Source organism: Leuciscus leuciscus (assembly GCF_965113295.1).
Source record: "Leuciscus leuciscus genome assembly, chromosome: 6".
Lineage (NCBI taxonomy): Eukaryota > Metazoa > Chordata > Actinopteri > Cypriniformes > Leuciscidae > Leuciscus > Leuciscus leuciscus.
The window spans coordinates 29,620,690-29,633,674 of NC_138730.1; the positions used below are offsets into that span (position 1 = coordinate 29,620,690).

Sequence of the window (12,985 nt, forward strand, 5' to 3'; positions counted from 1 at the left end):
CAGTTATATTAAATTGTAATAATGTTTTCATTTTAATTGTATATAATAATCTTTTACTGAATTTTTGATCAAATAAATGCAGCCTTTGTGAACAAAAGAGACTTATCAGTGAAAGGTTACAATTCTGTTATACTAAATCTTGAAACTCCGCTTGAATTCTATTTTCTAGGACTGGAACTAACTGTTTTAATATTGACGACAACCAAAAAGAACCTGAGATATATTTGAGGGGTTGAGTGTATTATTATGGGGACATCCTCTTTTCATTTACAGTCTTCCCTTCTCCTGTCTGGCCTCTGTAGTGATTAAACATTATTCATAAAATCCTAGTTAGTCATTTAAAATATTTCAGGGAGACTGTGACCCATCATTTGGTTTGTTCCTCATTTTAAACTCTGTTGGAAACATTGGATAAGTTTAAGTAGTTAGTATGTGATGTGGTTGGAGAATCACATCTGATTACTAACAACCCCACCAACCTGAATTCAAGAGTGAATTTAAGATTAGTTCCAGAATTTTCTAGAATTTAACTAGGAAACAGAATGGCAACAGAAATTTTCTGTATCGGCAACAGCATAGGCAAATGCGTACAGCGTCTCAATGTTCCTATCCACGTGTTTGACACATTAGGGGATTTTGGCTTTTGTCTGGTTCCTCTTTTCTGGTTTCTGCTCCTTTAAACGTAGTGGGAGTCTTACCTTTAAATGTGTGTCAACCTCAAAGGAGACGTCAGCGGTTAACGCATGAACAGAAAGCAAGTGTGCATATCTAATGGAACATAAGCGAAAGTTTCTTCTGGAGGTTCCACTGAGGCTTATGTTCCTCCATCAGCAGTTGATTATTGATCTGAATTTGAGTTGACGTAAATTTCAGTGTTAAACTACTTTCTCCTAAGCTATAGGTTCATATATAGAGACAACTAAAAGACAATGGGTATCTTTCATTGACCATGTATACACACGAATTTGTGTGCGTACAATTTGCATACAAACATTTTCACAAACAAATCATGATTCTCTTTGAATAACTTTCACACTAACATTTTTATAGGCATGGTTGGTCGTTTTATGCGAATGACTAACTTTGGGCACACAGTCCCGCATTTAAAATGCTCCAAATATATGAATAATCCACATAGTTATTATTTAATGGGACCCTTTGACTTATCAAAAGTGTAAACACTGACACTTCAATAACATTACACTTTATTTGAGCAGTCATTTTATGGCTTAACCAGTGGAGTTAGTTTGTGAAACCTGTTCAGAAGTAGTCATTATTATTTAAAAAATTAAATTTGGTGTTCCTAGGCACTAACTCAACAGTAACTGAGCTAAATGACTCTGCTACATTTAATCTATGAGAAACTATTACATTATAATACTAACAAACAAGGAATACAAGTTTTTTTTAATGCTGCTTTGGCAACTCTAGTAAAATAATTGACTATAGTACATGCAAACCTGTGGTATGCAAATGTAAACCTTGGGTAGGAAGTGATGTCAATAAGCAGGTGACAAAGTGCAGGATTTGTGGTTTGTCAGTCATATTTTTCTGTTGTTTTTCTGTACTACAGTGACCATTTTAGTGGGGTTTGTGCTGAGGATAGCAGTGAATTACTCACTCCTTCCTGAAAATGTGTGGGGACCCTCCCCTCCAGTGGACCACGGCCAAGAATGTAATACACACCTCTGCTGCATTTGAATACAGCAAAGTAATTTCCAACCACACATGCACACATGCACACATCTCTCTCACCACAGGGAGCAAGACACCTGATCTGAGCTATCTCAGCGGAAAGAGAAACCAGACCTTACTACTAGACAAAAATAGATAGAGAGAAAAAAAAAAAACCAGATAATCATCCCCCCCCCCCCCCATTTCCGTCATCAGCCCACCTATTCTCTCCATTTTCCTCACATCAGGTGTAAAACATTGAGCTAGGACACTAACTAAATTCATGAGACTCAGGTAATGCGTCTATTCTAAGAATGGTTTGGATCTCACCCATTTCTTTTTAATGAAAACATTGTAATCAATATTTGACTACAGCAAATATTAGAGCTGCTGTACATAGGCGTTTAGATTGGGTTTTGAGACTACAAAAGTGGTTGATTATACATACCTTTTTTTTTATTTCTTTTTGTATAGCCTTTGGTTGCTTTTCAGACCTGGTGTAACTGTTTACTATTAGCTTGCATATCTAACATGATTATTGAAGTGTGATTATTCATTCACTGAACCGCATTCATATTGTTTAATAGTACGTAATCAGTTTCTGGATCTTGCTATAGAATAAAAGACAACCGCAGCAGATGAATGGAAATGAGTTGGGGTGCTGCCTTCATGTTTTTGATCAGATGACACAGATTTAACTCTGTGGTTATCAGCCGCTTTGCCAGGCCTCATTTGGAAGCTGACTGTGATTCCAGCTGACGGACACGGGACGTCATGCGAGCGTTGTGTGCTAATGTGTGTGACGTGCGGTTACTGTGCTTTTCGGGTACGTCATCACTGGAAGCCGGCTACAGATTCCCACCCTGTCCCAAAATGGAATTATGGCAGCTGAATGCTACGCTGGACCAACCGTCGCTGGACATGACACAGCAGGTGTTCCTCCCAACGTGGCACTCAACGTGAAAGTGCTGTAATGCTGTAGCCTCTTGCAAGGATCAGGTCACCAGGTCTTGGATTGTGACGAGCTCCATCTGGCCCTAGTTGTGTCCTTATATAGCTCAAGAAGTTATGACCATGCTTGCAGAAAGCTCAGAATTATTTTGCAGTATTTGACTGCCCATCTTTCACAAACTTGTACACATCACTTGCGTCCTGTATGTTTATGCTGTACTGCCCCACAAAGACTGACTCAAGGCTCAATTATGCTTCAATTCCGAGAAAACAGAGTGAAAGTTGTTAAAGTTCAAAACTTTTGGGATTTTTTTAATCAATTGCAGTGATGTTAGCTGTGTTCTGCCATTTTAGTGCAGTATATTTCAAATGTATTTTAAATATTAATATAGTTTTATTCATTTGATGATGATAATTGATAATTATAAGAATATCAACTATAAAAATAAATATTCTTGTGTTAAATATAACATTAATATAACTATTATTGTTGTTGTTATTAATATTATCATCAATAGTAAAAATAATTGTGGTAATAATAAAAATAATAATATTAAACAATATTCTTATTTTGATCATATTAAATATAACAATTTATTATTGTTTTTATTTATGGTACTTTAATGACCTCATGTTGATTTAAGAGACTGCATGGTTGCATACTTTTATAAAATAGAAATCTACTAATAAGATTGTAGTACTCTCACTTTCACTACTGTTAAATAGGAATGTGATCGCAAGCTTCAGTTGCTCTCACTAGTGTGATGATTTATCAATGAACAGACAGTTTGCTTTATCAGGGATAGGAATGGTATAGTGTGATCTGACAGCATGTAAAAGTGTTACAGGAAAACCTGTGCGCCTGAGGCCAGTCCAGGTGAGCGCGGTCTCATGTGTCACTGTGTTCAGCTTTATTGACTTTCACTTGAAAAAAAAGACAGCGCTGGTCTATTGTTCGTTTCACTAGGACTTCCATATATTGGTCTAGATGGATTTATTTTGTATAATCCCAGTTAAATAATCATTGTTGCCTTGTGGTTTTTGACCTGTGTGAACAAACACTATTTTTAAACATTAGGTCATTGTTACACTAAACCAAAGTAATGGTTAGTCAAAGCAAACAAGTCATCTGTTTACAATACATGGAGTGTATTTGCTGCTGATATTTCCATAAGAAACTGTAGGCATATGCTTGTCCAATCAGCATTTTGCATTCAGTCTCCATTGTGTCATGGAATCTATCATCCAGATCAAATCTGTCAGTGCTATAACAAGTATGTTTAATGAGCAAATAATTGGTGTAGAGCGGTGTGGCATTGTTGTTTCAGCTCTGTTTGCTGCTTTATCTATTGCTGGAAAAAAATTCATGGGATCCTACTGTATCCTCAGGTCTTTCTCACAGCTGGAATTTTGAATAAAAACGGTTGTTTTATTAGTTTCTTAGAGCACTTCCTTTCCGCCATAGCAGGTCTTCCTGGGTTTTTGTGTCTCCAGTGGGCGTCACTGAAGCTTTGAAACAGCTTGAAGGTCTTCCTCATCAATCTGACCCATTCCTCCTGTTTCTCTCATTGCCACCAGCAACCTCCTCTACATGCTGTTCTTCCGTAGCGCAAGACTCCCCACCGAATTCACCCTAAACCCTGAGCTATTCATAGTATGTTTCTTTATTCTTCCCAGAATCCTTTCTGCTTCACAGTATTTTCTTTTATTGTATGATTCTGAAAAGAAACATTTGATCATTTTGTGCAGCTATAGTTCCTGAATGTCCCTGAGCTTTTTGACGTTTTATTCTGTTTCTGAGGTACACATTTTTCTTCTCAACAGTGTGCCACTTGCCCTTGTGAATGAAATGTCCTAGAGAGGCTGTTCCTGGCCTGTCACTCTGAGGGGCCTCTGAGCGTTTTCCCCCGGCTGTGCGTGCAGCTGTGCCGCAGTAAAACTTCCGCCATCAGCAGCTGATAGTTATCTGTGTTTGCAGTGCAGCATCTGCATAATCAGTATGCGTGTCTGTGTTCTCACTCAGGGTAAGCAAGTTCTCTTGTTCATACATTGGAGAACTTTCTCTTGTTTCACCTCACCCACATACAGTAGACTTGGCCTGGCACACCTCCAAAGCTGCTCGGGCCACTTTGCTGGTTTGGATTCTGTGTGTACAATCATTCTGAAAAATGCCAAATCCGCAATTATCATTCATGCTTGAATGAAATTCAGTTTGGGTTCACTGGGGCTTTTATCTTATGTTGAGGGTATATATATACCATACAAAAGTTTGGGGTTGCTACGATTTTTTTGTTTTTTTAAAGAAGTCTCTTATGCTCACCAATGCTGCATTTACTTTATTAGCAAAAAACAGTAATGTTGTAAAATATCATTACAGTTTAAAATAATATTTTAAAATATAATTTATTCCTGGGATGGCAAAGCTGAATTTTCAGCATCATTACTTCAGTCTTCAGAGTCACATGCATGATCCTTCAGAAATCACAATAGATTTGGTGCTCAAGAAACATTTCTTAGTATTATTGTCAATGTGGATTTATTTATTGAATTTTTTATCGGGGTTAAAAAAAATTGTAACAATGTAAAAAGTCTTTACTGTCACTTTTGATTAGTTTAAAGGGATAGTTCACTTTGAAATTAAATTTTGGTATGTTTTAGCTTACCTCAAGGGCATCCAAGATGTAGGTGTCTTTTTTTCCGCAGTAGTTTCAATTTTGATATTTTTAGGTCAAACCGTTCTTGTCTGTCAGTCATATAATGCAGGTCGATGGTCACTGTCTCAAAGAGCATGCACAGAGTCCAAATTAAAACAATTCCCCATCGTCCAAATTAAACAATTCCCCATCGTAAGTACACATTGATGGCCTAAGACACGAAACGAGCGGTTTGTGTGAGAAAACGAACAGTATTTATATCGTTTTTACCTCTTGAACACAGCCACGTCCAAGTGATCTGAGAGCACGGGCGGGTATAGATATATACACTAGATGTCGCCTTGGCTACTGCAGTTCATTGGAAACCGTAGCCAAGGCGACATCTAGTGTATATATCTATACCCGCCCGCGCTCTCAGATCACTTGGACGTGGCTGTGTACAAGAGGTAAAAACTATATAAATACTGTTCGTTTTCTCACACAAACCGCTCGTTTCGTGTCTTAGGCCATCAATGTGTACTTACGATGGGGAATTGTTTAATTTGGATGATGGGGAATTGTTTTAATTTGGACTCTGTGCATGCTCTTTGAGACAGTGACCATCGACCTGCATTATATGACTGACAGACAAGAACGGTTTGACCTAAAAATATCAAAATTGAAACTACTGCGGAAAAAAAGACACCTACGTCTTGGATGCCCTTGAGGTAAGCTAAAACATACCAAAATTTAATTTCAAAGTGAACTATCCCTTTAATGTGTCTTTGCTGAATCAAAATATTGATTTATTTCCAAAAAAAGTTCTGAAGCAAAAGTTTTGAACAGTTTTGTGTGTGTGTGTGTGTGTGTGTGTGTGTGTGTGTGTGTGTGTGTGTGTGTGTGTGTGTGTGTGTGTGTGTGTGTGTGTGTGTGTGTGTGTGTGTGTGTGTGTGTGTGTGTGTGTGTGTGTGTGTGATTAATGAGCTTTCTCCAGTGAAAGTGTCTTTACTGCAGATTTAAGCGTATCCAGACAGAGTTAGCGTTTTGCGGTAGGGAGGGAAAGAAATATATCGCAAACTCTGTGATACAGTTAAGGTACTGCTTATTTATATAACAACACATCTCGCATAACAAATGGAATATACACTAATGATTAGGTTTTGACGTCACTATGGGGGAATGGAATAACCTGATTTTTAATAAAGTCTTGTAAAGTCTTGCTTATTGCCAACGTTGATGTCAAAGTGTTTCGTAAACACTGCTTAATTGCTACAAATGTTATGAGATCACATAATTGTAATGGCTTGCCTCTTCAAACTGCCTGCATAACAATGTTTATTGACAAAATCCACAGCATGTGGTTCGCAAGTCTTGACAAGGAAAGCAGTTTAAATTATTATCTCTTCATATCCCTCACCATGATAAATTCTGCAGGAGGAGGAGGATTCATAAATCTTAAGATCGCAGGGTAATTACCTTTTAAACAAGCTCACAAATGGAGCAATTACAATGTTTCAGATCCCAAAGGGAGGAATTTACATTGGTAATCAAAAGGACAGCAATTCTGGTAAACACAAATGCTGTGAATTTAAATATTCAAATCGGATCCCTCTCTCCAATCCCCAATTGCCCCCCTGAGCCAGATGAAACAGCTGACCTATTTGTCAATGACCCTTTACTAGAAAACAACACGTACCCTTAGCAGTGAAGACAGGATTTTCATTACTTTGTGAGGATGAGTGTGACATTCTCCGATTTCATGCTGTTATTCAACAGCTGGTGGGTCGATGCCAGCTTCACATGCGTCACGTGTAGCTGCAGTCACCTGACCTGTGTGGCGGTATTGTTGACAGCAATTGCCTGAAGACTGACTGACATTTAACTGAAGAATAACTGCCAGACCAAATCATCTGTGTGTGCGTTGAGGAACAATAAGTCCTCTGTATGTTCTATTTGCTCAGAATAAACTGTTTGTCACATGAGCATTTTCATGTTTAGCAGGGTGTCTTTACTTTTTACGCCTCAGGCTCTTGAAAGAGGCTTGTAGAACGTCTTGTTGGCAGTTCATAGTTACAGTTGTAAAAGGGTTAACTGTTTTCTCCGGACTTTGTTTGTTGCCTGCAGGCCTGAACTTTGTTGATTTGACCCCAGTTAAAGGATGAAAGAGATGTTTGACTCTCGGCAGCGCTGCAACAAATTCCTTGAGATCAGTACAGACTGACAGTAAACTCTCACGAGTCACAAATATTTTGGTCCTCATCTGGTTTGTTTTTGCATCTACTGTAGCAACCAGGATGTATATGTAAAGACTTTCTGTGATCAGAATAATTAAATGCCCCACTTTCTGTTAATTAATATTCTGTGTAAGTTTATCAAGTTTATTTATTATCTTGAGAGTGCTCATTGGTTGGTTTGGTCTTTCACTATCTTATTCGGTAATCTTATCCCAAACTATACATGTATAGTCGTATATGTGTGTATGTATGTGTAATATGTGTATGTGATATATATATATATATATATATATATATATATATGCACATGCATACAGAGGATGAAAGTTTTGTAGCACAGGCCAAACAGTTGTAGCACAAGTAGAGGGGTGGGTGATATGGCAAAAATATCATATCACGATTGTTTTCAGGAAAATCACAATTCATGATTTTATCACGATTTTTTTTCATGTTGGTTTTACTATTTTGCAAGTGACTGAGCAAGACAGCCAAACTAATTTTCCTATTTTAAAAACAAAGCCTTACAAAGTTACAAAATATATAATAAAAAAGAATGGCAGACATTTAGGCCAAAGTAGGTGAAGATAAAAATCTTTATTGTATTATATTTTATCTTTGTTATTAAAAATAAGAACAAAGATACACAACATAATATACAAATGAAATAAATGGTGCTTTATTTTTTTCAGCTACAGGAGATGTATTTAACAGTAGAATTTAAGAAAGAAATGAAATGAACAATTATAAAAATAAAACGCTATATACACTTCACTGTATAAATTATACATTGATTCTCATTAAAGCTACTGTATTAAAGTTCTTCAGTCAAGAGTGAAATGAATGAAAATTCTGTCATCATTTTCTCACTCTCAAGTTGTTTTAAACCTGATGTTTATGTTGAACATAAAAGTTTTTGAAGAACGCGGGTAACCAAACAGTTGCTGGTCATCAATGACTTCTAAAAGTATATATTTTTTTCGTACTATGGAAGTCATTGGGGACCAGCAACTGTTAATACCCACATTCTTCAAAATATCATCTTTTGAATTAAGCACAAGAAAGAAATTAATACAGGCTTGGAACAACATGAGAGTGAGTAAATCATGACAAATTATTTTGGGGTGAACTATTCCTTTAAGGACAAGAGACAGCATGTTTACTAGGTGCTGTCACTTTAAGACCTGCACATCAAGAAACGTTAATGTAAACCTTGTGTGTATTTGACAGTATTAGCACAATCAAACGCGAAAGATAAAGTCCAGTTACTACCATATTTCTTCAAAAGCAGATCGTGGAGACATTAAATCTTCCACGATCAAAAATCTTGATATCGCATAAGCACAAGTATAAAACGACTGTTGTCATGTATGGAATTAAACATAAGTAACGGAGTTTACAAAACTGTATCGCACGCATGCTACAGTGGTACATTTATTCATCGCACAGACCAATCTTTTACTGTACAGCCGTGCATACATACATACATACATACATTATATATATATATATATATATATATATATATATATATATATATATATATATATATATATATGTATATGTATATGTATGTTGTTTTATAAATAAATAATATATATGTATGTTATTTTATTAATAAATATATGTATGTTGTTTTATAAATAAATAAATAAATAATATATATGTATGTTATTTTATTAATAAATATATATATATATATATATATATATATGTATGTGTGTGTGTGTGTGTGTGTGTGTGTGTGTATATATGCATGTTTGTGTGTATAAATATATATGTATGTATGTAGGCTATTCAGCAAGCCTGCATTAAATTGATCAAAAATCACAGTAAGGTAATTTATATTGTTATAAAATATATCTATTTCAAATAAATGCTGTTTAAACTTTCTATCACAACTGTTTTCAACATTGATAATTAGGCCTATAAGAAATGTCACCAAATCAGTTTATTAGAATGATTTCCGAAGGATCATGCATGTGACATTGAAGAATGGAGTAATGACTGCTGAAAATTCAGCTTTGCCATGCCAGGAATAATATATATATATATATATATATATATATATATATATATATATATATATATATATATATATATATATATATATATATATATATATATATATATATATATATATATATAATAAAATATATTAAAATAGAAAACAGTTATTTTAAAATAATATTTCACAATATTACTTTTACTGTATTTTTTATTAAATAAATGCAGCTTTGATGAACATAAGAGACATAGTGGAGTAAACTGGCATTTGAAATCTATGGAAATAAACAGACCTCTTGACCCCCCTCTGTATGTTGTTTTGTAAGCTCATAGAGACCTGTACCAGTTCTTTGATTTCTTCCTAGTATGTTGGTGGATTTGTTTGAAAGACAGAAACTAACATTTTGTGTAGAGAGTGACATGTTTGATTATCTTATCAGTGCACTGATAATAGGCTGAACATGCCCTGTACTGATGGATTGTCCTCAAAGGATGCCGGCAGAACACAACATGGACAGGAACTCTGGGAGGTTTGTAAACACACCCTGAAAGCCAGCATAGAAGCACAATTGTCAATATGTATCTTCAAACAGCAGTGTTGAGATTACGCTCGCCCGCTCACTCACACACAAGTTAACATAACGTGCCAGACTTTCACCATGGAGGCATTATGAATGTGATGAGAACCAACCAGGCTCATTGTGTTACAAACAAGGAGTCTCAGTGCACGAGGACTCTAAAAATACTTCTCCTGCTGTCCTAGTAACTCATACCCAGCCACTTTTGTGGCATTGCCTGAATGTAATGGCCATGATACATTAGCAACTTTTTGGAGCCTGTATAAAATGGGTGGTTTTAACCATATGCATGTTGCATGTCTTTCTCTGGAGGGTTTGTACTAATGCTATTGGAGTTTGGATCCCTGCAGAGTAATGCCCTATTGTGTTGGTCGTGCTCTGACAAAATGCTCTAGTCAAGAAAGAGGTTACTAGGTTCAAAGCTCAACAAGAAAGGATGCACACAGTAATAAAATTGAACACCATTCACTTGGGTTTTATTGTAGTATGTGTTGTCAGTGAATCATTCTGATTAGATATTAGATAACATATGCCTATGTGTGTTTGGTGAAAACCACTATGCATTTGCTGTGTTTTTGCTTGTTATATCTTGGAATTGACCTAGAATCATAAATATTGGTGAGCCATCCACGAAGAGATGAGTAAATTTGCTTTAATCTAACACAAACCTGCTGACAGCCTTCCGTCATTCGATAAGATCAACCAGTGTGTTGGCTGATGGTTTTTCGTGTTTGTTTGAGATCCAATTTGATCAAACATGGCTGAATGTTGATAATAAAATCTGGTTCCCCTGGTATAGTTTCCAAACCGACGGCGCTGTTTAGCTACAGCTCTTTTATTAAGAAACCTAAGCACTCAATAAGTGAACTGCAGAATCCTTTTTAATAACACCAGTAAAACTTTATGGTTGTACTGTTTTGCTTTTTCTCATTGCGGCTGCACTTTTACAGAGAGTGAAGTAATGCTGTTTTGAAAATATAATGACAGTGTCTTTTTGTTATTGAGCAAGCTGTTTGTGCTACAGATATAAATAATACCATAATGTTGTTGATACTTTTTATTTTACATAAATTGAGTTATGATATTAATCTGACATTTAAACATCCAATGCCCCCCCCTTTTTCTAAGCACAGCATAGTGGTTAATTTTACATAGGTGAACGCCACAAATTTTCTTTAGAATATGTTCCATTAACCATATGTACATTCATTGGTTATCTTCAGAGGTGGGTAATCCACTCTGATTTCATAAGATGTAATTTCTCGTCTGCTCCCACGTGAAAAAGCCCAGTGAGCACTAGAGCGTTGAATAGCACCTCTCTAATACTGACTCATCTTCTCCTTTCTAGGGCTCTCTACTCCGAGGTGAGGCTACAGTGGGCATCTTCTGTGCCTGTGATCTTTCCTGCTCGGCTGACACCCTTGCCTGCCCCATATTCAATACTCGCTCTAAGTGAGAGTTGCTTTGGTGCTGGCATGAGCCAGACCTCTTTGGCAGGATTCAGGCGAGTTGGCCTTGCCAGGCATAGTTGGCTGTGTATGTCTGGTTCCCAGAAGGTTGCTAGTATTCTAGTCTGGCTCTGATTCCTTGTTCTCACAGGACTTAGTGTTTATTTTTGCCTGCCCTACTAGTCAGCTACCTGTATGTTTTGTGTGTATGTGAATGCGTGTATGTTTTTTTTTTTTGTAAGTTCATTTGAGTGCATTGCACACAGTACATGCATATAACACCAAAGCTCTCTGAAGCAGCATCCAATGCCATCTCCTCTGCTCTTTTTCAATTTCATATTTTATTTGATGATTTTAATGCACAGATAACGCAAGCCTGACAATTATATTTTGGTGGAACTGTCTTGAACAGATCGCAAGGTTTGCTGGATTATTATATTCATTAATGTGTGACTTGTATTTGTTTTCCTGCCCTTGACTTTTAGACTTAAGCCAAGATCCAAAATATACTATTAATCACATAAGACTCTGCGTCACTTGCTCTTCCTCTGTCTGTATTGTGATGCTGTGTAGCCTATATATAGACAAGAGGAAATCTAATCTGTGTACACAAACAGCTTTGAAACTGGCAATAATTGTTAAATATTTCACTGTTTGACTGCTAGTCACACCTTGGATGTAAACTGTCATTCCTAATGTTATCTGTCATGGTACTTATGGTCATGGTGTATATAAACTGTGGTTTGGGTTAATCATAATGTTATTTGGTGACTGTTATATTATATATAATGATTATTATATTATATATAATATTTTCACTGTGTTTTTCAGTATCCACCTCTCCTTTTTCAAATTACCCAAAATTTACTTATTTGTCATTTTATATGTTTCTTTTCAGGTATATTGTGTATTGTCTGTCATGGAAAGGGACAAAAGCTAGCATATGTGATATTATTTACTGAAAGTGCTTATCTTTCCACTCTACAATAAAAGTATGGTAGTGGCTTTTCTTTATTTATCATGTACTTCTTTAATGAATGAGGTTATCATCTATGAAAGTATGTTTAGTATCTATGTTATCAAGGTTAATTTAACCTTTAACTTGACCTTTAGTATAGGGCATCAGCATCAACATTAACCATTAAGTTCATAGCATTTTATCTTTTTTTATTGAAAGTAGACCCAGATACTGTAAACCTGATCACAAAGCAGATTTAGAAAAAAGTGTAGACTAGTAAATAAATTCTGGCAAAATCACACAAAATATTGTGTAGATTTTAATTATTATTTTCTTCTTCTTTTTTAAAACTTAGGCTACTACTAAAGCTTGAATCTTAAGAGACCTCTCAAAACCAGGTTTTTGCTATTAAAATGATGATGAAGAAAATGAAATGAAACTGCTGTGTGTCTTTAAATGGCAGATTAGAAACTATGCTAGTAGTTGACAGGTTGTATTTCCTGTG

General features: G+C 35.9%; 1 long non-coding RNA gene across 1 annotated transcript; it reads left to right on the top strand.

The window, feature by feature from the left end:
- Positions 1-9,563: 9,563 nt before the first annotated feature.
- LOC309500900 lies at positions 9,564-12,531 on the top strand. Its single transcript, XR_014206723.1, has 2 exons — positions 9,564-10,030; positions 11,423-12,531. It is a non-coding gene; the product is annotated as an uncharacterized lncRNA (long non-coding RNA).
- The last annotated feature ends 454 nt before the right edge of the window (positions 12,532-12,985 follow it).